Source organism: Camelus dromedarius, chromosome 3 (assembly GCF_036321535.1).
Source record: "Camelus dromedarius isolate mCamDro1 chromosome 3, mCamDro1.pat, whole genome shotgun sequence".
Classification (NCBI taxonomy): Eukaryota; Metazoa; Chordata; class Mammalia; order Artiodactyla; family Camelidae; genus Camelus; species Camelus dromedarius.
This window is the reverse complement of record NC_087438.1, coordinates 14,184,744-14,211,163: the sequence shown is the minus strand read 5'-3', so window position 1 is coordinate 14,211,163 and position 26,420 is coordinate 14,184,744. Positions and strand designations below refer to the sequence as shown.

Here is a 26,420-nt window from a genome sequence, read left to right as displayed (position 1 = left end):
ATATAAATAAAAGTAAGCCATGATGACAGAGTAAGTTTTCTGTCACCCGGTGTCACTGGGTCCCCAATCCCTCAAACTTTTTTCTTCCTTTTGTCATGGGGTTGGGATGTTCCTCATGTTTCCTGCATTTCACTGCTTCATGGTATGAGCTCTATAAAATGAGTTGTTTTTAAACAGTGACTAACAAAATTAGGGTCTGTGCATCCACTCTTGAACTGTAAGAAACTTTTGAAACTTTCTTGTTCTTCAGGGCCGTAATATCTCAAAGACGTAGTCTCATTCCTCCCACCCCCGCCCCCTTTAAGAACAATAAAAAGGAATAGAATAAGAAATACGCACTTCCCGTAGTGAGGACAGGTTATTGTTTGCTTGTATTTTTCTTGAAGTTTTATGTGTTTTCTGAGTGTGTGTACGTCAGTCTGTATGGATGTGTGTATGGTTGTATGTTTATGCACGTTGTCTTTCTATATATAACATATTTACAACCAAAAATAAATGAAAACAATATTCTAGTGTGTATTTATATTCTGCCAGTATTATTCAGATTTTCTCTTTCTGGTATTAGCATTCATTTTAACTCTGTTCAGCCAGTGCGCCTCACGCACATCGGGCCCTTAGGTAAGTCATATTTTCACCTCTACCTTAACAACTCCATGCTAATTTCTTTTCAAGAATGTCAGTTCCTATTACTTGTCAAGGGCTCAAGATAAATTATTATACAAAATTAAAACTATTGCCTAAACCAGTGAATGTGGGATAAGTATCCAGGCCTGACCTTTTTCTGTAACTATGACTATATTGTTGCAATAGCTCCTCCCTGACTTTAATTCTTCAAATTTCTGTCCCTCGCCAATCTAATCATGAACATTTAAACCCTTGATATTGAAATTTTCTAAACTTCTGTGATGTTTAAACTAATCAAGTAGTTAGTCTAAAAATTATTTTGATATTTTAAAGCAAAGAATTGTTTTAACCTTTCTAGTAATATATCCATATATTTGATTATTTGAAAATAGCACATATAGTCTTATTGATACAGCGATATTCTTACCCTATGAAAAGTAGATTGGAAGGTGAGGTCCCAATAATAATCTCTATATACAATTATTATTATGTCTGTATTCAGTGTCAACTTACATAACTGACATATTTGACAGCTTCTATATTTTACTTTAAAATCTTTTAACATAAAGGAATTTTGTATTCACATGCTAAGTAAATAAAGTGAACATATATTTGTGGAGATTTCAGCAGGGAGTTTACTAAAATAGCTTTAGTGCTATTGCATTTATGATTTTATGATTTTATTTTTCATTTATGATTTTAAGAATCCCACAATTTTACCAAAAATACAAACATTTATTTTATTCCAGAGCCTCACTGTTTTCTTTAACAAAAAATCCAATAAGCAAAATTGTGGCGTACTTGTAAGTATTGATTAACTTTATTATGTTGAAAGGTGAGAATGGCTCTTTGACCATTCTTGTTACAGAAGTGCAGATAACATTACTTTTAATCATTTTTGCATGGCTCTCAAACTTTTAGTTACAGAGTATACAGTGTTTAAAAACAAAATTCACAGAGCAGTTCAGGCTAAAGGGCTTTCTATATGAACTTTCTCAATTGTTTTCTTCAATATTCTCTACAAACTTTTAGCTAGAGAAACAAACCTCATATATAATTCATCCTTTTACAAATAAAAGATATGCCCTTTAACTTTCACTTGGAAGATGTTTCTTATCGAAAAACAAAGCTAAAACAAAAAGGATCTGTTGCTGTTTTTTAGCCTAAGGGGAGATGTTTAAAACTTGCAAAGCAACAAATGACTCAAAACACATTTAAAGCAAAATTTTAATCAATTGCCTGACACAGAGAACAAAAGCAATTTGGGGGGTTACCTAGAGTAGCAGAATTAGAACTGAAAGCAGAGGGTTGGCACATTACGTGGTATCACACTAAATGCATATTGATTGTCTAAACATGAGTTCCCATCCCTATGATTATCTAACACCTTATATGTGATCTATAGAAACTGGAAAATAATAACCACCCCAGTTATACCATTTAGAACAACAATGCTAACAGACGTGACTACACCATCAAATGAAACTGATCAGGAAGTAAAAAAGAAAGTCATCAATAGAAACAAGCACTGAAAAAACATCCAGAGAGTTCCTGGCTGTCCTTAAAATCTAGCTCAGTGTTTACAAGTGGGAGATACAATAACGTTCTTTTCTTACCTTAGTTAAAAAAAAAAAAAAAAAGGTCTCAACTCAAATAGCCTAGCCTAATTAAGAATGTCCATAGAAAATATAGGGAAAATACTAAAAATGGGCAAGCCGCAGTATATTAATACTCATCTTTCCAGGTTAGGACCAGTAAATGTAAACTTGCTCTCTAGATGTAATAAGCTGGTCATTAACATTACCTGCCGATGAACTGTGAGAGCTCTCCAAGTTTTCTGAAGGGCTTTCCCTTTAGGAGGTACAGGATAAAGGGCAAAATAATCCCCCCTTGGAAAAACAACTTGATTTCTGTTTCTCCACTTCCAAACTAGAAGTGATGTTTAAAAATAAAGACCTAGTCAGAGGCCAAGAACACAAATTTAGCTATGTCTTCAAAAGCAACTTAGGTGTAGGAAAATATGCAAAATAAATTAATTATAAACATAAAGGGCCCATTGTTTTCTCCCCCACTTTTTATCTGGGATTATTTTAACAGAGCAACATAGGTCTAAGGATATAATATAATGGGAAAGAACTGAATTTACCCACTCTCAAGGGTCTAGAGCTTTTCGATCCTATCATTTTTCTGTGCAAGGTTAAGAATATATTAAAATGAAAACATGGTCTCTGTGGTCTAAGTATTTGCAAAAAGATGGTGCCTATGTAAAGATTCCTCTGTATCCACCCATCAAAGTCACATTTTCTCTGAACAGAATCTCTCCAGTACATTGTCTCTGTGCACACAGAACTTATTTTTTAGTTATTATGAAATGGAAGAAAAAGCAGACATTTTAAAAAATGTTTAAACATTTCCTCTGGCATGTTTCAGGCTTCACTATTAGTAAGAATTCTTTAGAGAACCATCCATTTGCAAATGATTTGCCCATACTGCTTACAAAGGGAAGGCTAGTGCACAAATGTATCCAAACATTTAGGAAAAGTAGAACAGGGACCCACTGGGTCATCTTCAGCCCTAGGAGAGGGATGTTTAGGTCTAGGATTCTGAAGTGCAGTGAGTGTTACATATAAACTCAGACCTGTCTCATTCTACCGCCATGAAGGATGCAAAAATACTCCAACACAGTAAACTCTTCCCAAATCGAATGTCCCGGAAATTAGTCACTTATTCTTTGATTCATTCATTGTGTCATTCATTTGTCTTTTGTTCATCATATCTGTTTAGAACCTATTTTCACCAGTTGTTATCCTATGAATTAGGATTTAGCAATGGGAGAAATAGTTTCTGCTCTCATGGAATTCACATCTGTTGGAATTAGGTGTTGAAAACTCACCACTTAAGCAGACGGAGAGCATGCCAGAGAAGGAGGCTTGGGAAGTGGGGTGAGGAATATCAAAACTGAAAATGCTATTAGAGATCCTTGTAGAAATGGCATGTTGGAAGTTGGACATCTTAGTCTAGCTTAGGGGGTAGATCCATACTAGAGATAAAAATTGCTCAGGCAATAATATGTTTGTCACTTAAAAGCAGGAGAATACATAGTCTTTTTCCCAGTTGATAAAAAATTAAAAAGGTCCAGAGAACAACCTTTGTCAAAATGTTAAGGATCAAGAGAAGTGCCAGAAATGATTTTTTTTTTCCCATTTAAGACCTGTAAATCTGAGAGAGGAAAAATTTAACTGTAGATGTGTTAGGTTTTTAACTAAAGTTGAAGTTATTTTGACAGCTGAAATCACAACTGAGATTAGATTGAGAAGACACAAAATTATCATTGAAGAATCCTGTATTTGAACTAACAGGAATCACTATGTGAAGGATTATGATATTCTTAAATAATTCTTAAGTATGACAAAATTAGTAATGTAATTTACCTAAATGCTGTACCCCATGCGAGTTCATTGGCATGGTGTGTCTAACATTATTTGTCTAGCTAAATATTTCAGTATTTTAGTATGGAATATGCGTTGAAATGTAATATATGACAAAGTCTTGATCACGATTTTATTCTCAGACGATTTTTTAATTCTTAGATTTAAAAAATAAATTTTCTCAGATATATTTTTCTTTATTATGTGTTTTGATTTGTTTCTGTTATTAAAATACAGAAAACTCTTCAGGTCTGGATTGTTGATTTGTTCTATTTTGGAGTTGTTTAGCTTTTTTAAACAATGATGGCCTTGGTGCTCGTTAAATAACTGATGGGTTGTACATGATACAGGCAAAGCGTGTTTTATAAACTGGGTGACAGAGCTGTGACTGACTTTCATGCAGCTCGTTGTCTTGGTCAGCACACGGGGCCTCTTGTCATCAAGTTGCTCTGAACTCTTTGCCCTTATTACCCTTTTACTTCTCTCCTCAAGCACGAGTGTCCCTGGGCAGCTCTGTGGAGTCTCTCAGATGGTAACCACCTGATCAATATTTCTTCCCTGACTGATGAGATGATAGCAGATGAAATGCTACTGTAGACGACAGGCCTGCCCCATCATTTTCACATTTTTATGGATTGGAAGGATTTGTTATTTTTAATATTGGCTGTTCCCTGTTCCCATTATTTTCCTTTTCTTTCCGCCGCCTCCTTTACTCCTATGTTGGAAGTCTGCTTCTTCAGTGTGTATGCATGTGTGGAGATAATATGAAAATTCAGCCTATATAAATAAGTTTGGCAGATTCCAAATTTGTAGAAAGAGTGCAAATGAGAGGAAGGGCTTAGTCTACAAAACTCAGCTCAAGGTAGTCGCAGTAGCACTCCGAGACGTAAGGCTGACACATAAGGGTCTTTATTTAAACTTATTTGTAAATCAGGCGTTAAATACCATGCAGGTGATTCCCGATTTCTGGGTTTCAGAATCTGAAGAGAACAATGCTGAGAACTAGTCAAGATGATCACTTGTTCATGAATTGTTTCATCCATTTATTCATTCAGTAAGTAACTTGTGCATGCCTACTCTGGGTGAGTTAGAAAATCAGGTTCCCTGCAACCCAGCACGTATATGTACTTACAGAGACCTAATATTACATGCAGCAAAATTAGAAAGTGATGGACAAAGCAAATTGTAAATGCCTGAAAGTGCCCCGTGTCTATAGTGCTGTCTTTCTGTTGTAGGCTGGTGCTACCTAAACATCCATCTCTACTCCCATCACTTCTCATTACAGTTGCCCTAGGATCCCTGTTACACAAATGGCTTCCTTTGTATGGCTTGCTCCCATTTCCCACAGAAAACATTTGAGCCAGTCTTGTGAGTCAGTGTCTTTCCTGATGCCTCTGTGTCTACATGTATAGAAGCTTTCTTCTGCTCACATGCAGCGTGGAGCATTGAGGGGCCCTCAATGGCTATGTCTGAGGCCAAACTAAGCCTAAATGATTAGGTAATTTGATTCACAAGCCTATACTCTGAGTTGTCTGGTACTGATAAGGGGAAGAATTGGTGACTCATAACTATGAAACTGTTTTTTACAAAGATGGGTAAAGGCCTCTTTTCTTTTCCATTGATAATGGGAAACATGAACAATCGTGTACTTGGCAAGCCTAGAGACTGTTGATTATAAAAAGTTAGGAAAACTTGTTACAGTGTTGAATGACATTCTGAGGAATGTTATGGACACTCATGTCCTCTTTAAAGATGGAAACCACTTGTATGAGAGGCTGAAATCTGAAAAAAAAGAAAAAAAGAAGAAGAAAAATGCTAAGTCTCTTTCAACTCAGTTTCTGAAATTGCCTGTGACTAAATGTACTTGGCTATGTAGTGGGATAATAGTTCCCACGTACAAGGCTGTGGTGAGCTTAAACAGGGTGATGCATGGAAAGAGCTTAGCAGAACCTGACAACTCAGTAAACAGTCAATAAGTTTATTAACAGATCCTGAGTTTTCAAGGTTTGCGTTCAGCTGACGGGCGATTCATTGCAATACCAGCTTCAGACTCTTGTCTTCCCAAGCCCAGTCCTTCATCTCTTTCTAGTATTTTGCTCTCTTTTGCTATTCTTAGCCAGTGTTCATTTCTTTCTTTAAATATATTCTGCCCTTGCATGCAAGTGTCATGTATTTGGACATACATGTTCTACAGAACATTTTGGAAAATAGTTCATTTCTTTCCATGTAAAATTTATGTACTGTTTGGAAATTTGTAAATCAAATACAGAAGTAAATAGCCTTGCCAATGTCTAGGGTTCCTGTCTTTTATTTACCAAACTCATATAATTTTTACGTTAAGCTTTCCATGCCTGGCCCTGTTCTCACTGCGTACAAACATCAATGCATTCGTATCAATAGTTTCTAGTACTGAGGAAAAAAAAAACACCTTGGTGAGCAGCATATTTAGTCGAATCCTCTTTCAATAATATTTGTTTTCAATATTTGGTTGCAATTTAATTTGGTGTAAGTGTCTTTGGAACGCAGCCACTGAAAGCCATGGGGGTTCTTTGCAAGTAATCTGGAGTGAAGTGAAGCTTTTGTCCTTGTTACCGTGTTTGGATATTGCTTGAGCTTCTCCATGGCAATAAATCATGCAGCGTAGGGCCTGGCATGCTGTGTTTTTAGGAGCTCTGCACGATCAAAGAGCAAGTTGTGTAAATAAATAGATTTATCTCAAATAAACACAATAAAATAGAATGGGTTTAATAAACATGAAATCTCTCATAGGCTCAGTAGCCAAATTCTATGTTGAAAGGCTCAGAATCAGAATAAAGCAGAATTTAGAAAAGGCGTGTTATCTCTTGGGTCAGAGACAGAGTAGAGGCTTGTGACTTGTTTACGAGCTTAATAAATGTATGTATCGTACACATTGTTCAGTATTCTTAGGGATACATTGAGACTCAGTTTCTCAAGTGCTTCTTTATCCATGTCAGATTTTTTTTTATATATAGTCTTGACAAAATTTCATTCCTTCATTAGAAGGCAGCTAACCTGCAGTGGCATTCACCAAAATGTGTTTTTACTAAAATAATATGTATCAATAATTTTTCTTATGTCTATGTGTTCATACTTTGTTTCAGACTCATATATCTTTAATATTAAAGACAATATTTTATGTTATTAATATTGTTAGGGTATGGGCTGCATTTATATATTTAAAGAGTCCATATAGGTTAAGAGTTTAGTATCTAGAGTCAGAGACTTCCCAAGTTGAACTCAGTACTTCACCAAGCCCTTCCCACAGACGGGCACCCAGTGTTGGGCGAGTTACTTAGTCTTTTCTATAAGGTGAGGACAAGAGTCAAAACTACCTTATAGAGTCTGCTGAGGATGAATCAAGTTATTACACGTAAACTTCTTAGCATGCTACCTGGAACATACTTGGGGAAAGAACTCTTTGAGTCGTGTATGTTTCTGCACATTTTGTGAGCAAGAAAGCACTGATATCTGTATATAAACCATAGATCAGAGACAGATAGACCATAGATCATAAAGATCGGATCTCTCTTTAAGGAAGAGAAAAGATTTATTTCCTGAGCAGTGTAATAAAGATAATGTCTCCATGCTGGGGCAAGATTGAGCATGTCTACTAAGAGCCAGCTTTAAAAGATTGGGGTTTTCTAAACTTGGGGTCCCTTAGTATGTGTATGCAGGTGCAGCATACACAGGAGCTGGTTCACTGGTCCCCGTGACACCCGTGGGGCAAGGGGAACTAATGTGAATATGAAGCTTATGTCACTTGCTGTGTTTGGAGTAATGATGCCCCTTGTCTCTGAGTTAGGGGTCCCATGTCATATGCCACCATTTATGAAAACTTGTAAGCAGGTTTACTTAACTCGGAAGCAGGGTAAAATCATAAACCCTTTGGTTATTGATTACACGATTAGCACCCAATAACCATTAGTAGCTGTTGTTATTATATACTCTAGAGAAGTCAAAACACAAGAAATACTCGATATAAAACTCCCAATAGTGTGCCAAATGACAAACCATCCTGCAGCAATCAATTTAATTTTTTCTTCCTTTTTTTAATGAATAAAACAATTTTTAGGTTAATCAGGGTATGGTCTAGCTACTTGGCCCCTTCATTTAAATATGGCCTTGCTTAGGCTTATGTTTTCTGTTTTGAAAGTAAAAGTTACTTTTATAACATTTTTTAAATAATTAACTTGATTCCTAACCATGAAAATTTGAAATCCTTGGGCATCTCTTCTCCAAAAGAAAAAGAAACAAACAAAAGTACCAAAAACAGTAAATAAAATTTGGAAATTGAATCATTGGTTTTCATTTTGGTAGCAAAAGAAAACCTCATGCTATACCAAATCTTTTGTAGACTCATTACATAGAAAATAAATTGAAGCAATAAAATCATACTTGAGAGAAAATTTTATTACCTATAATTCATAGTCATTCAATTAGAAAAATGAGTCTGTTTTGATTGACATAAAAATTGAAAACTGAGGCTTATGAGCAAAAATGTTAGTCTTGTGTTAACTTTAGTCTCCAAAGTCTCCTTTTGCTTTGTTTTGCTTTGCTTTTTAAAATTGAGAAAATTGTAATTACAAAACGGAAGTAATTACCCGTAGTCAGCGTTTTAAGACCATACTTAGCAAACTCAGGATACAATTAAAGGGGGATGGTTGAAGCAGCTCTACTCCATGGTCAGCACAAAGTAAGTTAACTGGAATTAATTCACAGTGAATCAATGTTTGCCCAGGTATTAACTTAGTATAAACCATATTTGACATTTTATTTTTATTATAGCTTTAAAAATTATTTAAAATATCTTACGAATGACGTTAAAAGCAAAGATGTGAGTCCCTAAATCCCCTACAAGTCTTGGCAGGATGGTTTTACACACAGAGAGCCAGACCCAGAGAGAGCATATGGGAAGTGTTCGAGACAGAGTCCCCTTGACGAGTGCTGGATGTGCGTGCTTGTCGATTTTTAGATTCTGCTTCGGCCCCCCACTTCTCTTCAGTCACCTCCTCGGTTTTCTTCTGCTCACCCAGCTGCCTTCATCTAAGTTATTTCTTTGCTTCCTATACTTAGCTGGATTTTAACCTTAAATTATTAGATGGTTCCTAACATCCAATCAAAATGCAAGCTGCTGTAACTTGAAGAATATAAAAATAATGGGGAAATAGAAAATAATGCTAGGGGCTATTTTAAAAGTAGAGAGTAAACCTGAGTAGGGGAAGAGAGGAGAGAACAGATGCTGGATTGTTGGTTTAGGGAAAAGAATCCGGTATCAAAAGCGCATACATACGTCTGGAAGCTTACCTCTCCTATTATCGTTTCTCTTACAATGAAGGGTATTATTTTTTACTGTTTGTAAGTGTTATAAAATCATGATTGAAAAACCATTATACTTATAGCTTTATTCAGCATAAGAAAGTTATATTCCATACGATAAAATGTGAACCAACTGGATAATGCCCCCAAGAAAATCATTGTTTTATTAGTCTCACTCTGAAGCATACTCTTCTTGCCTGTTCAGCACAGAACACAAGTCTTACAATCCTGAGTCTCCCTGAGAGCTGGTGTGGCCCTTGATCTGCAGCCACTTTTGCACAGGAGGTGAACAACAGCTTCAGGCACTTGTCAGGAGTCTATGGTCTGTAGTCTACATGTGAAGCTTTCACGAGCTGTCCTTTTGAGAAGAGAACATTCTGATACAATAGAGAATCCTTTAAGCATGGCTTCAGATGGATAAAGGGTTTTGAGCATGATATTTAGGGCTTTACAAATAACTACACTGTCAGCTTATATACTATCCAGTTCAGTTCGTTGGCCTGAGTTAGAGATATGTGATGAGGATGAAAAGACTATCCAGCTTTTTCATAACTGGTCTATGAGGATGTCTTCTTATGTTTTCATTAGGCTACAGAATCTAGAATCATCAGCTCTGCATTTTTTTCTCCTGTATGTGTGAAGTTGGAATTTCAGTAACAAAGGGAAAGCGGATTCAACTCATATATAAGAAACTAAGATGTTTACGACAAAGAACGTTTTTAGATATCTATTGATGTGTAACAAAACAATCCATGCTTATTGGTGTAAGGCGACAACCACTGTTGTTATGTCCACAGTTTCTGTGGTCAGGAAATCAGAGTTGAGACAACGTGAAGGCTGGGTTCATCGGGGTCTGTTAGTTGGAATGCCGGTACATGGCCTTGTCATGTGACTTGGGCCACCTTGCATCACAGGAGTCCCAGGATTTACATCAAAGGGCTCAAAGAACAGAGAGGAAGCTGCTTATTAGACGTCCCAGAACTAGACTTGTAAGTCACCTTCTCTGTGCACTGTGGCTCAAAGCAGCCGCAGTCTACCCAGAGCCAAGTAGAGGGTACTTTACTATTAAAGGACTGCTATAGAATTCATATTAAAACTGCCACTAAATCTATGTGTAAAAAAAAAAAAATTGCAAAGGGGTAGTTTACCAATGGCTTAAAAATATAGCAATCTGGAATTTACTTGGGGTAAATCAATTTTCTCTCCTTCCCCTAAAAATAGCTCACGATGCAGAAGCATCTTGAACATTTTTAATGATACAAAGAAAAAGACATATAATGCTTCTTTTTTTGCTTCCTTAATAATTATTCATGTATTCGTCAGGAGAATAATGGTAAAATAAATGTTTCAAAGGCTAGTAAAATTAAGCACAGAGAGTTTAAAGAGTTTAAACAAATTTCCCAAGATGAAAGGACTATTCCCAGGTAGAGAAGTAAGATTAAAAGTAAATTCACCAAAGTAGTACAGACCCTCTCAGTGATTTTACATTTTTTCGTCACAAGTCAACAAGGATCTGTTAACAACAAAGGGAGGAGGGTTTTGGTTTTTTTTTTATGTCAAAAACTTAGATCTGACAGGATCAAAGATATAATATCAAGCTACATGATAGCATCTGATGCTCATGACAGGCTTAATCTCCCATAATAGGCACAAAATTCTTTAACTGAAAAAAAGTTTGATGCTTCTGTATTTAGCATTTGTGAACATTTCGATCATTTTTAAAAGCACCATTTTGTAGTAATTTCAAGCTCATTTAACCATATCACAACTTGATGGAGAGAAGTATTAATGCTGCTCTGGTAGACCGAGCTAAAGCAAAACACATCTGAAATATGAATAGAACAAGAAATGTTTTTTGTTTATTCTCCCCTATTGAACTATTTCCTTGGCAGTTTTATATTAGACAAATGAGATTAATTACTCTGGAAGAAAAAAAAAACACTCTCTCCTTGAAGAGTGTGATTGCTTGTAACAATTCACTGAGAGAAAAATGATTCATCTACTGTGTTAATTTACCAATACTCACCATCTTCCAACCCTATTATCTTCACACGTCTAGAAGTGATCTTTATTGATATTATCTTTCTCCTTAATAACAACAAGAGATTAATATGATACAGATTTACTCTAGCCAGTGGTTTTTAAACGTTTGGGTTTCAGGACCGTTTTATATTTCTAAAAATTGTTGAAGTCTCTGAAGAGCCTTTCTTTGTATGGACTTACTCTGTTGCTATGTATTGTATTAAAAATTAAAACTGAGGATTTTTTTAATTTTAATTTTTAAGACCTTTTTTGGGGGGAGAGGAGGTAATTAGGTTTAGTTAGTTAATTAGTTAGTTAGTTTTAATGGAGGTAGTGGCGGTTGAACCCGGGACCTTGTACATGCTAAGCATGTGCTCTACCACTGAGTTTTACCCTACCTCCAAAACTGAGGAATTTTTATATGAGAATTTTTCTCTTCATGCTTTACTACCAACATAGTTTTTAAAAATTATCTTTGCCAATTTAAATAAGTGAGAAGTCTGCCATGGTTTTAATTTTGAATTTTTCTAATAATGCTTGAGGTTCCACATCTCTTCATAAGATTTTACATTTCTTTTGTGGTGAAATCTTTATATTCTTTGCACAATTTTATATCGAGTTTTGAATTTTTCCTGTTTTTTTTTTTAAGGAATTTTATGTTTTAAGATAGTTAGCAATTTGTCCATGAGATGAACTGCAGATATTTCTCTAGTTTATGTTTTTACTTTGACTTTATTTTGTTATTGTTGCTTTTTATACATATTTATTTTCTATATACTTGGATTTATCCATATTTTCATTTGTGTTTTCCCATTTAAAATTATTATGTTATTTTTGACTTCAAGCCACAAGTTTCTCCTGTTGGTTTTTCAAGCACATCTTATGTGTATGTCTAAATTTCCAGTCTCTCCAGAATTTATTTTTGTATCATGTTTGAGGTAGTAACCTTATTTTTCTAGATGACTAACCAGTTGTCACAACACCATTTTGAAATGATTTATCTTTTCCCCTTTGCTTTGAAATAATATTTTTGTCTTGCATGAAATCCCCCTATGGTTGTGTATGTATATGTTTGCTTTGTTCTCTGCCCCTTAATTTCAAAGATGAGAAAGTATAGTTATATATCTTCTCTGATATGTATTATTTGATAAAGAATAACTTTTGTGAATCTTCTCTGCACAAATGGGGATTTTAGAGGAGTCAATGGTAGTGACAGCAGTGATATTAACTGTACAGCTGGGACCAAAACTTGTGCCTCTTACTATCCATCTGTAACCTGCACTTGTTTACTACATGGTGCTCAAAGAATTGTCATCTCTTTCTATTACTGGTTATTCAAAAGGACTTAAATTAAATGATTAGTTTGCTTGTAATTTCTTGGTAATATAAATTATCGAATTTGTATCAAAGGTGAAATAGGATTTTTTCTATGATATTGTGAATTATAACTTTCAAACTTAAAAATAGCAAGATACTAACCAGAGAGTTTGGGCATGGTACTGCAAACATAGTATAGAAAATATTTTCTGATGTTATGTCTGCAACTACTTTAAAATGAGCTTTGAGAGATAAACTAGAACCAAAAAGTGATCTACTAATGCAGAATTTGCCATTTCTTAGGCCTCTTATTCCCTATAATGTTGTAATGACTGTTCGCTGAATGTAATGGAAAAAGGAAGATAATTAACCTAGAGGTACTTTAATATGATTGGTCTTTTATAAGCCTTTTTCTTCTTTCACTTTTTTGTTTATCTCTTTCTATTTGTGTGTTGGAAAAGGTAACACAGAAAACTGGTTATAAGTTAGTACATTGTAATGATCCATTATTTTTATATTCAGACCACCATTTTTTTGCCCATCAGAACTTCAATCATGTATTTAAAGTAGACACAAATGTCTTACATTCCATCAAACCATTTAACATCTACAAAAATTTAAATAGGATAACTGGTCTACCACCACAGACAGAAACTTAATTTTAACTTTAAATAATGCTTTTGAGATATTTTTAAAGTTTTTCAAGGGATTCCCTGATTTTGATAAAGTAGTTATAAAAATATGAAAACTTCTGACCTCATTTACTAATCATAAAATTTGTTTGTTATCTGTATTATTTTAGTTGATTTTTGTTGGAGGACATAGTGCAGCTAGCTATTAATGCACTACTGAACAAATGTGCTTTCCATGAGTCTTGGTATATTAGGGTAAGACTTAAGCACATGTCATGATAGATTATGTTGATTAATTTACAGAGAAATTATTGTGGCATATCATATGTTCCCTGAATTCATCCCAGGGTTTTATGTAAGATAACAGGGTTTTAAAGCCTTATCTCGTATGTAGGAAATAAATAATTAACTGAGATGATAGAGTGCAATAATATATAACCAGAAAATACTTACTCATTCTTTAAGGGTAAATGTGGATTCACATTGTCTTGGAGTCTATCAACTATCAAATTGTTGTCATATTGGAAGTTATTTACTTTCTGAAGTCATCCCATTTAAAATCAGAGTCAAGCTGATACCAACATACTTTGACAGAATATCTTTACACTTTTGGACATATAAGTTTTCATCACTACACAAAATTCTCCTTATCCGAAAGATGATACTAGAACATGAAGGTGCACATCGTAGAGAACTATGATACTGCTCGCTTTCCTGTACAATTCCAAGCTTCTGAAGGAAGCTCTCACTAGTCTCCTTCTTTCACATTTTACTTCTCTTTCAACTACTCAAGGATGAATATCTATTAGTACTTGACCTTCATAGAGGCTTCACCCAAATTTGTTGAGTTGCATCAAAGAGCTAAATAATAAAAATGGAATTTTGATCACAGAATGTAATGCATTACAGTTCAGTACATATTTTTAGATTATCAACCTTTATACTCTTTCAGATAAATAGGAAATGTGACAATAAATAATGTAGGGCCCTTCCTTCCAAGAACTTATAATACTAAATTCTTGCCTTAATATGGTTTGTGCGGATGTGCATCTGTATCCATTAGCTTTTGCTGACTCATGAGAGATAAACTGAGTGAATATCACTTGTCTTTTCATGAAAGAAGTTGTACCTCAAGACATTTTCCAAGTCGCAGGGCCATTAAGTGGTGACACAAAAAATGCAAAACAAAGCTTTTTCAATCTTAATCTAGTCTTTTCTCTTCTTCTAGACGAGCTCACAATTAGGAAGCTGGGTCCTCCAGTTGCTTGCCATAGTTTAAAACTTCAGGATTATAATTCTAAAAAAAAAATGTGTATATGATTTTTAAATACTCACTGCAAGAAAAAAGAAATTAAAAAAAAATGAGAAGGAAAAAAAGCCCAGACTTTAACACAAGATTGCCTGTTTTTTAAAGCATAGAGAAGTGGATTCCAGTCACTGTGTATCAAAGGTTTTTTGTTTTGTTTTGTTTTTTGTTTGTTTGTTTTTTAATCCGCAGTGCATTTGTGAACTTAAAAAAAAAAAACGCAATGATAATTTTTAAATGTCACCATGAATCAGTTGTATCAAACTGAAAAAGAAATGTAATCACGGACCTGGTAAAATGAAGTTAAAGTGCAGACATAATATATGTTGGGTTCAGTCATGCAGCTGATAGAGTTTCTCAAAATAATTTGGGGATATTTTAAAGAAATGCGGATTGCAACTGCACTGATCATTAAATATGCTATTTTAATGAAATATCCATAAAAGATTGCTTATAGGAACAGTGCCAACTTGATTAACATGTACATGGTGCACAGCTCTATACTTGGCCTTGGCTGTGAGAAACAGAATTCTTAAGAGCAAGTTCTGTTGAAACCATGTATATAAGATATCCAAGTTAAATAGCATTGCTAGGTTTATCTTATATATTGCATGACAAGATCAAAAAATCAAATGCCCTTCATAGACTTGAATGATTGAAAAAACTGAACAAAAGTAAAACTAGGTAAGAATAAATGAATCTGGATTAACAACAACAACAACAACAACTACCGTGTGTCTACAGAGCTTCAGAGACTATTTCCGGGACTTGGACTCCATCGGTGGCGCATAGGAACAGCTGTCTCTGCTTTTGTGAACTATGGATCTTCTCTTCTACATGGGAGACACAGAAAGTGAACAATAAGCATAGCATGCACTATCTGGGAAATGATAATAGCACATAGGGGAAATGTAGAGAAGAGTAAGTGACATGAGGGTTGGTCCAAGGGCAACTATAGAGCTGCCGGCTGTGGTGTTAAATACCAGAGTGGAGGGGTTTCTCACTGAGAAGGTAGCGACTGAGCAAGAAGTTGGGCAGGAGGAAGAACTAATCCATGTGGATACTTGAAAGAAACGTTTCCCAACAGAGAAATAGCTAGAGTGGGACTTAAGGGGAGGGACATAGATCTGGTGAGTCCCTGGGCGTGCAAGGAGGCGTGCGTGGTGGGGATGGAGTGTATGGCGGGTATTGTAGCAAGACGGGAGGTCAGAGAAGTCACTGGAGCTCAGATCCTGTAGTGGCCTGTGGGCCACCATGGAGGACTTTTGGCTTCTGATGGTTTTCAGCTAAAGAGTGATCTGGGCTGCTTTACAGGGATCCCTGTAGCTGCCATGCCAAGATGAGATAGAACCGGAGACAGTGGAAGCAGGGAAATTAGGAAGCTACTGGGTGGTGGAGAGAGAGATTAGTTAAGGCACCCTCCCTTCAATAAATTGGCCTGAGAAACTTGAAGGATTTAACACAGCCACATCCTTAAGTCATTCAGGGGTTTAACATGAGGGAAAGAGTAGTTTATAGAGTAAAATCAAGCCATTTTATTACTTGTAAGCTTAATTCAAGTCAACACCAAAAATTCTGTTAGTAGATGAAATAGAGAATAGGTGTTTACTTAGCCCTAACTATCATCCAGGCTTTGGACCAAGCAATCCAACAAAATCTGCTTTGATTAAAAATAGTAATGAGAAAAAAAGTCATAAAAAATTAAAAGAAAAAAATATATATACATATATATAAACATATGGATAGATACGTGTATACATATGGATGAAATGTTAATGGTGTTAAAGCAGTTGAAATGGTATCATTTGAATTTTTTTCTTGGGGGGAAGTAATATTGTTCTCTGAAAGGGTGGATGTTATGGAAGGCAGACCTAGGATACCTAAAAGTGCAGTCCGATGGAAATGGCCGAAGCTGCATGGGTAAATAATGAAAATTTGAAGTGGGCCTATCAAATATTAAGTGCCACTTCAGGGATGTAACATGGAGGATAAATCGTTTGAAAAAGAGTTTGTACTGCATTTCTAAGGTTGTTTTCATTACTGGTACTCAATGGTTTGTAAATTCTTTGACTATAGGAATTTGGAAAATAATCTGAGAACTCATGGTCAATCTTTTTCAAATTAAAATTTCACACAGATCAGCCTTGATCCCCCTTTTGTCCTTGGCACAAATTAGCCAGCCTCTGCCTGAGGTGAGAGGCTGAGACCCTCACCCTGCCACCTCGAATCTCACTTTGCCATTGACAACCACGATCAGACCTGTGAAGCATTCTCTTTGACAGTTCTCCCAGGAAATGACCCATCACTAAGAAAGATTAAAGCTTCCAACTCCAATTCTGACAAACGGTGTCATTTTTTAAAGATGACTGCAGTGTTTACCATTTGAGAGTTCCAGAGACAAAGCTCGGGACACAAAAAGGGCAAAAAGTAAGGGCAATATCTTGGATGATTTGAGCTTCTGAAAAGGTCAAATTTAATTGCTAAAAAGGAGAGAGGGGGCAACTGAAGAAGATCTTGGGCAGAAAAATAGAAGCAGAGCAGCTTAGGGTCTCAGATTCTGCAGGAGAAAGAATTCAAAATTCTAATGAGGGAGGGATGGAGGTAGAGAAAAGAGAGACAATTGAGAAATGATGAGAACGACCAGTGGAAGACACAGTATTTTTCAAAAGAAAATAAATCAAGGAGTCTCTAAAGGGACTAGGAATTCAAAGGCAGACGTGGGCAAAAATGCCACTTTTTATTTTTTCCTTAAAAGAAAGCAGTACTTTTTAGAGTAACATCAAAGCTCTCCTGCACCACTGGTTTTCTAAAAGGATGTTTACTGTCCTTCTAATAAGCACCTCCTTTCCTTATGGGACTTTCTTATACAGATCATACAAGTGATTTTTATTACTTTTTCAGATAGGAAAAAAAAAGCAATTAAGAATGTAGTAGGAAAGACTAGTTTCAACAATACTACCATGAAAAAATTAAGTGACCATCTTCAACTACTATATTACTCATTTTTGGAAAATATGATTGTGTTTGCTTTTGTGAGTGTTTCCTTCAAGAGGCATTGACTCTAGTTATTACGGAATATTGCCTTGCTATTTGTTTTATTTCTTGTGGTGATTCCTGAACCCTGAAGAATCCAGTATTTCCATGTGCTCAACTAAGCATAGCATTCCAACTGCTTTTATTGTTTCCGACATTCTCCACTCTCTTAACTAGCTAGCCATTTACATTCTGTACTGCTATTAGCAACAACAATCACACAAAAAATGCCAAAAGATTGACTAGTGTGTGTGTACATATTTCGATTGACGGCTACATCTAAATATGAAAAGGAGCAAACATTTGACTACCTGACCTATAATGTCATGCTAATTACATTTTTTTTTTTTACAGGGAAATAGGGGCTTCACATAATTGGGCAGAGTATATAATTTTATACAAATGATTTAAGCCCAGACATTTTATATTACTCTAAAACTGTAAAAGTATATCATAGTATTTCTTTCTTCCCCACTGACTATACAGTTTCATACTATTTTGCATCTGTTTTGAACCAGTTCAGTTGTCTGTTTGGTTCCCTCATTTCTGAGTTGAGTAAATTTTGACACAAGTTAGCAATCTGTTGTATGAATAGAGGTGTTCTCACTATTTTGAGAATTAGATTTTGACAGGAACAAACGGAATTAAATTGTCCAGAAATTAAATGGTCATTTCTGACCCTACTCCTTCCAGTAGTTATGCAGGTGGTTTTGTTTTTTTCCTGTCCCTTCATCATCCTTCTCATCCTCTAAATTTGCAAACTTTTAGTCTAATTCGGGAGTAAGGGAGAGCCACCAACGATGGCAAAGTTTCCTTGTATAAAGATGGGAAAAACTGAATAGGTCACGTCAGATGCTTCTGGAGCATTTCAGATTTATGGCCTGTGCTTGTGTCCTCTGTTTTAGCTCAGCATCACTTTCATTTCTCTTTAGGATGGACCACATGTCTAATCTATTCATGTATAAATACCTCTGAAGAATTACTTTCTGATCTTACAGGCACCTACTCTTAACTTCCTCAATCTTCTTGCTCTGCTGTTGACACCATTTCTCTAATTTTAGATCCAATTTTCCAACATGTAAGAAAAAGTTGTTCGGTTTTGTTTTGTGTAATGACCACCAGTCCAGGCAAAGTCAAGGTCACTGAACATTCAAAACCCTGGGAATTCATTTACATTTTTAATAAAAATCTCTTTCTAATTCTCTTCTGTGGCAAGTTTAATCTCTTTCCCTCTTTTTCTTTCTCTTCCTTTCTCCCTGCCTCCCTCCCTCTCTAATTCCTTCTCAAAAACATAAGAACAACAATTATTTCAATGGATACATTTTTACTTTTTCCCTTTCTAGAATCAGAAATTTCATAAGGAGAGGAGAATGACAAGCATTACATTTCCTTTAATATTATCGTTTCACTTAAATTATTCATATTTTTACATATCCTTGTAATAGTGACTAATATAATGGGAGCCCGATTCTCTCCTACTATAAAATATGAGTATCTTGCATAAACATTCCAGACGTAATTTCTGCTTTTTAAAACATTGATACCTCTTTTCTGTCATTTTTCTCAATTCCTTCTTTCTTCCTATAGTGATGGGCGAGAGGTTGATTTTTTTTTTTAACATTTTTATTGATTTATAATCATTTTACAATGTGTCAAATTCCAGTGTAGAGCACAATTTTTCAGTTATACATGAACATATATATATTCATTGTCACATTTTTTTCTCTGTGAGCTACCATAAGATCTTGTGTATATTTCCCTGTGCTATACAGTATAATCTTGTTTATCTATTCTACAATTTTGAAATCCCAGTCTGTCCCTTCCCACCCCCCGCCCCCTTGGCAACCACAAGTTTGTATTCTATGTCTATGAGTCTATATCTGTATTGTATTTATGCTTTGTTTTTTTAAAATACTCATATTCTTCCAGCCACTTGCCTGACCAAATGCTTCAGAGGCTCCTCACTATCTCTAAGAAATGTCTAAAATCCTTTGGCGAGCACTAACTTCCTCAGGCTCGGGGTTCAGTTTCCTTGTAAGGAACCCTCATGCTCAGTGTCTTCGCACTGTCAGAAACATCTGCCCTTCTCCCTTTGTGCACTGTGGCATCGAGTGCTGTTACCCACTGCATCGCCCTTGGTCCTGCCCATTCCCCAGGCTAAGCTCCAAGTCTGTCTGCCGTTTTTCATCCTCATTCCACGAACACGTTATCTTTCCCTAACATCTGCTGCCTATGAATTCATAACACTGATTGGTTATTAGCAGAATAATGCAAGGCTTCTTCCCTCACTTGTAAGTGGAATAATATTCCTGGGATGGAGGGGAACACTGACATAGAAAAACTCAAAGATGATCTTTAAATTAGTTTCAGCCAGAAATCATTTCCTCATACTCTTGTAAATTGGACACTGTCCCCTCCCCACTCCAGTCAGTTATCTGGCCTCGTTGCTGCACTACAATGATTACTTTTAGGGTGACCACGTCCTCCAGGTGACTAAATACATGTGCGCTCTTCAGTTTTCTTCTCCCTTGATCTCTCAGAGGCTCAGACACTGATGCATTTTGTCTCTTCCTTCGAGAAAACCTCAGGTGAAGTCGACACACTGCACCTCCTGCCTCGCCCCTCGCTCTGTGGCTTCTCCTTTGAATCGCCTTTGATTTTACTAAGCTTTTAAACATCGTAGGTCATTAATGGCTAAACAGTCCTTGGTCTCTTTTTTCCTTACACGGTGCTCTCTTCCTGAATACACTCACACATGCCTTTAATTATCTAGAATCAATGACTCCCAAAGAGAATCTCTAACCATGATGCCTTCTCTGGTTCCCAGATCCGTAAATCTAGCTGCTTGGCTGACTTTGAATCTCAGAGACAGCTCGAGTACCTCCCATCGGGATGTGTGGCCACCGCCCCTTGCCCCCCAGCCTGAACGTAGGCCCTTCCTTGGCTTACCTCCTCTGTGGTATCTATTGCTCAAGCACGGTATCTGAAAATAACCTTGTCAACTCCCTGCTCCTGTATTCAGCTCACCTCTTCTGTCGCTGTTGTCTTAGCTCAGAGACCTGCAACAAAATGCTACGAACAAGGTGTTTTAAAACAACAGGCATTTATTTCTCACGGTCCTGGTGACTGGGAAGTCCGCAGTGGAAGATCCGGCAGATTTAGTTCCGGGTGTCATTCTCTTCCTCCTACAGGGACGCTGATCTCTTCATGGGGGCCCCATCCTCACGACCCCATCTAAACCGAATTACCTCCCAAAGGCCCCACTTTCAAATGGGGAGTTGGGGCTTTAACAGATGAATTTTGGAAGTGTGCAAACATTTAATCTGTAACAGATATTATCGCCTAATAATCTCTGGAATCTTCCCCCTTCTCTCTTGTCTTCACCAACGACCCCCTCGTTCAAACCACCATCCTGCTTTATCTAAACTCGTAACTCCCTCTCTATCCTTTGCTACAAGAGAACAGAGATGTTTTTCAAAAGACTGTGAATCTGATCATGACACTAAGCTCTGAAATATCATTCCATGGCTTTTCCCTCTTTGGGGATAAGAATCCCAAATGTGGCCTGGAGCTGACACCCACTAGGTCTCCAGCGTCTACTCCCAGCTGACTCACCCCTCCCCCACCACGTGCTCTCTCAAGAGGCAGCCGCGTACAGTCCTCTCTCAGGGTCTTAATGCTTGCAGGCATTTGAGGATGCTCTGTGTGCTGCCTGGAATCTCTCCCCTGCCTCCACTCTGCTTACTTAGTAGATACTTACATTTCAGTCTAGATGTCACTTCTGCTCCTGGGTGGATATCTTCCCCAGGCCAGAGTAAATCCTCCTGTATGTGGTTTCTCTATACATTTCCTTCTAGCATTTAGAATATTTGAGGATGATAATTGATTACGTGGTTATTGAATTGATATCTATCCTCACCCCACCACCCAGACTGTAAGATCCCAGAGAGTAAGATCTCTCTCTAGTCGGTGCACGTTCCACTTCCAAGTTTTAGGACACATAGTGGGCCTTCCCTTTGAATAGATGGTCAGAGTATGTATTGCCTTCAGACGTGTTTGTATTTTACTTGATTTTTGCAGTGCGATACGTTCTTAGAGGACTCATTTTGTCTCCCAGTTTCCTTCTCATCACGCTTATAAAGTTTTTTAATTATTCATATAAGTAAAGGAGTATTGATTGATGGCCTAGAAACATCTCTGACCATATCCATTTGTGAATCTATAAAGTAATGTACATACAAGAATGCAAGGGTGAGAGTCAAATTCTCAAGATAGGAAAAGCGAATAAATCCCCACAATGTCCGTGTATAATACAGAGTTTAATGGAGCACAGGCTACTGCTGCTGGATCCTCAAGGAAGATGTGTTTGTGTGCACCCCGGGGCAATCTAAACCTGGGCAGACTTGCTTTTATTTAGGTAGTGCAGACACTTTAAAAGAATGATTGCGGTATTGCCGACTAATCTGGGTTCCAGTTCGCTAGGATATATTTCATAGTATGTTGTATTTCCTCAATACATGTAAATAACACCAATTTGCAAGTGGCACTTTTTCTATTTCCCCCTTATTACATCCCATTCTGGCCACAGTTATTGAGCAACATTGGGACTGATTTATTTCCTGAGAAGAAAATAAACTATTCATATTTTGAAGGTTAACTGATACATTAACAGAGGAGAAAATCTGTTTAGTGGACCCCTGAAGCGTGTTTGCCACAGCAAGAATGAACTCAGACTGAACTGAAGTCCACGTGCACGTGTGGAAGACAAGAGGAAAATAGCACACAATTCAAACATTTTTAAATTGTAGTGATTACCCCCAAAAGGAAAACAAGGAAGGCACCAGGCCTCCGCACACCGCACTTATTTTATTTTGATTACCAAATTCTTTATATATTTACTGTCACATACTATAAAGGGTGGGAAGGGCAAATGTGTCTGCTCAGAGATGTATAGACGGATGATAGTTGGAGATGTTTTTTCCTTTCTTCTGTTAAAATAACTATTTAAGTGAAGGTAAATTCAAGACACACACCAAATAAGTTTACACCTCTACTTTACTAGAATCATTTTCTGCAGACCTGAAGTAAATAACTACTACAGACAGATATCAACATGTATATTTTATATTTTGTTTGTTTGTTTGTTTTTGCCATTTCACCTACTGGTCATCTTTGGCATCAGACTTCTAATGCAATAATAATTAAAATAAAAATAACATTCACCAAAGAGTTCCAGCATAACAGACATGGAAGAAACCTCTTTACTTCCTTGTTTCATTTATTTATGTGGGTGAGATACTCTTAGAAAGATTTCAGAGTTGCTGACCAGTGGGTTTCAGTTCACTATGATAAATGTCATTGTATGTTGTGTTTCCTCAATAAATGTAGAAAACACCAGCTTCTCTTCTCTGCACTATTATGATTCTCACTGGGTAGTAAATAAAGCTGATGCTTCTGAGGTGAGGAGATGTGCCCAAGTTAACAAGATGGAGCTAATTCACAGCTGAGCCAGACTGTGAACCCAGGTCTGACCGCCTGACACTAAAGATTGCTTTTACCCACTGTGCTGATCTGCCTTTTAGCATAAATATTCAACCTAGTAACTAGACATCAATATTTTATTTCATTTTGGATTTAGGCAAACATGCTCTCGAGCAATCATATTTCAATATTAGATTTTGTGTTAGCATTCAGGGCTGATAAAATATAATTAAATTTTACCACTGTAAATGATGGTCCTTTTAGCACTGCTTACTTGGAAGGAATGAAATCTCAGCTCAGATGAAAACAGGTCAACAGCTGACCACTGGTTGCTGGTGTCTTTGGCATGCACGAACAGCATACTCTATCAGCAAGAGTTGTCAACAATCTGGAAGGGCATGAATAAATTCTAGAATTTTAAAAAATATTTCAGTAGCCTCCAATGGCCAGAAAGCAAAGTTCCTAAAATTATACAAATTCTTTTTAGAGAAGTAACATTTTACTGTAGAAAATATTAACATCTTTTTGAATATTTTAGATTCAAGTTTGTCTGTATTTTTCTTAGTATGTATAAAATATAACAGTTTTTTCTCTTGACTTCCCATAGTGCATATATAACTTTAGGTTAAGAGTGTGGAAGATGTTCATACCATAGAGAAATATTTTTAATTAAATGAGATTAAAGTTTTCATGCACATGTCTAGAAACGTCACTGTCAATGTTAGAATCTGTCAAAACAATCTTGCTTTGAAGTATCTGAGTACTTGAATTTCACTTTCCATTGAATGTTTAGTCATATTAGTTTAGTTCTGTTGGCCTTTATGTCTCATTAAAAATATTTAAAGGAGTGATTATGTATTTCTGACAACGTTTACAATGATAGTAAATAAGCCTTCTGAAACAAGGTTTTTATTTCCTTACCCAGAAGAGCAGATCTTAAAGAAAAGACTAACCTTTCATTGTTGCTAGGATACATCATTGAGAAATAATAAAGGCAAATTATATATTAGTAAGCCATTTCCAATTAACTCTTAAGTCTTGCATTCAAAGACTTTAAAGCACATATCTAGCTATATATCTGTATATCTATCTCTATATAGATAAATATATCTGGCTACTAAGTATAAGATGTTATTCTGTTTTGAGTCAAAATTTGAATATTGCTTTTGAATATTGAGTGAGTAGTTGGTTGAAAATAGTATTTATAAAGTTCAAGACATTAATATAATCTTTGCATTTAGTAAATTCACTGAGTAAATTAACTAATGCAAAGTACAATGATATAATTGTATAGCAATTCCCTTTGTGAAAATGCTTCTCCTAACTTTTTAGATCAATTGGTTGTGGCTTAGAAACAAAATTATTAGAAATAATAGTAGAGAAAAATCCATAAAACTATTTGTCATCATGATTTCTTTATAAAGTTATTTAGATTTTTATAATGCTATGATTTCCAGCTGAAGTACAAAGTGTATTGTTTGTCGATGTACAGAAGTGGGTTTACAGACATATATAACCATGGATTTTTTTTTTTTAATGAAGAGATCTTGCTGTATTGGTATTTTTGAGCACCTATTGAAGGAAAGGTGGCCACAAAGACAAAGTAAACAAGACTCTTTCTTTGTATTAGTGGATACATTTGAGCAATCAACTTGCTCTCTTTAAATTTCAGGAATGCAATGGTAGGCAAATCATTGATCATTAACCAGTAAGCACTGGGCATTCCATTCTTTTCATTGATCTTTATCTATAAAGTGATGCATCATTATACTTTAGTTACCAACTTCTAACAGCTGGTGTATGTGATAGGTTAGAGAGACAGACAGACTGACTTGGGCAGATGACTGTTGTATTTCAGTGAGTTGTTAGTTTAATTTTTTGGTCATTACCTGGGACCAATCATGGATATATTTATATTCTCAAATATTTGGTCTCTAATAATTTATCTTAGAGTGATACAGTGTTGACCATATTTTCTATTTACATAGTCCCTATGATATTTTGAGAAAATGAATGAGCTGGAATACTTTTTTGAGTATATTTCTCAGAATTCAACAAGTTTGAATAGCGCTTCAAAACTATCTTGTATAAAGTCTTAGAATTTGGATACTGTGGATGGTTCGTTTTGATGCTATTTGCAAAAAGGGATAGAGAGTTGTGGTATGTTATTAAGGTGTAGAACTTCTCACTATTATTCTGTTTATGTTAATAAGAATTATATTTGATATGGTAAACACTTATATATTTTATATATGTAGATATAAGTGTAGATAAACTCAGTCTAATAATTTGCAAACTTGCGTTTTGGTATTTTACATGAAACTTTAAGATTTTAACATATATTACACATTGAAATTTTATATTAATGGGAAGGATCAAGAGGTGGAGATGGTGTTTATTTGAACCTTTTTTATTAATTATAAGACTGATATAGTTAATGCCTATGGATTAGATTTATTAGTCCTATGAAATCCCTATCATCAGAGAATCTGTACCAAATTTCATTATCTTTCCATCTCGTATTACTAGATGTGAGAACTATTGACATCTGGTTTTCATTTTTCAGATCATTAGCTGTTCATTAATTAATGAATTCTTTCTTCCACTATTATCTAGGGACTATTAAATTGAAGTTTAATGTCCAAAAACGCATATTGTTGAGGAGTATATTAATGACTAGAGGAAAATACATAGTTTGCTAATTCTTATAGGTAAGTGTATTAGCTTTAGATTATAACTGTTTAGAAAACATAAGTGGTATCACTAAGGATGACTCGTCTTAGTGCTTACATTTTGAGTTTCTTCTTATTTGGAAAAAAATGTTGAAGAGCACCAAATGCAGTGACACTACGTAAATCTAACTGATTTGTCACTTTTTTCTGGGTTCTCTGTCAGCCTTCAGTTTTGATAATTCACAAGTCCTTTAATTTTAATACAGTTAACTTTAATACAGTTTTTCATGGCCTGAGACCCAACTGGTCTGTGCTAACCAACAGTTTCCATTGTGTAACAAACTTTTTAAAAAGATTTTAAAAAAGGTATATAGAAGTAAAGAAATAAACAGATGTTTCAACTTACCTATAACTGATGTTGCAATTCTTTTGATGAAAGATGAGAAAAACTTCCAAAAAATTGATATTCTAAACTGTAAATCATAATATACATAGACATACTGTAAATTTATTATAAATATGCTATAGTTCTAATTGTTCATTCTTTGTTCCACTTCCGATATTTTTA

At 35.7% G+C, this 26,420-nt stretch overlaps 1 protein-coding gene across 5 annotated transcripts in view; it reads left to right on the top strand.

Moving 5' to 3' along the window:
* Positions 1 to 26,420, top strand: part of CDH18 (cadherin 18) — an 885,120-nt gene that overhangs the window by 500,856 nt on the left and 357,844 nt on the right. The gene's annotated exons all lie outside the window — the stretch shown is intronic.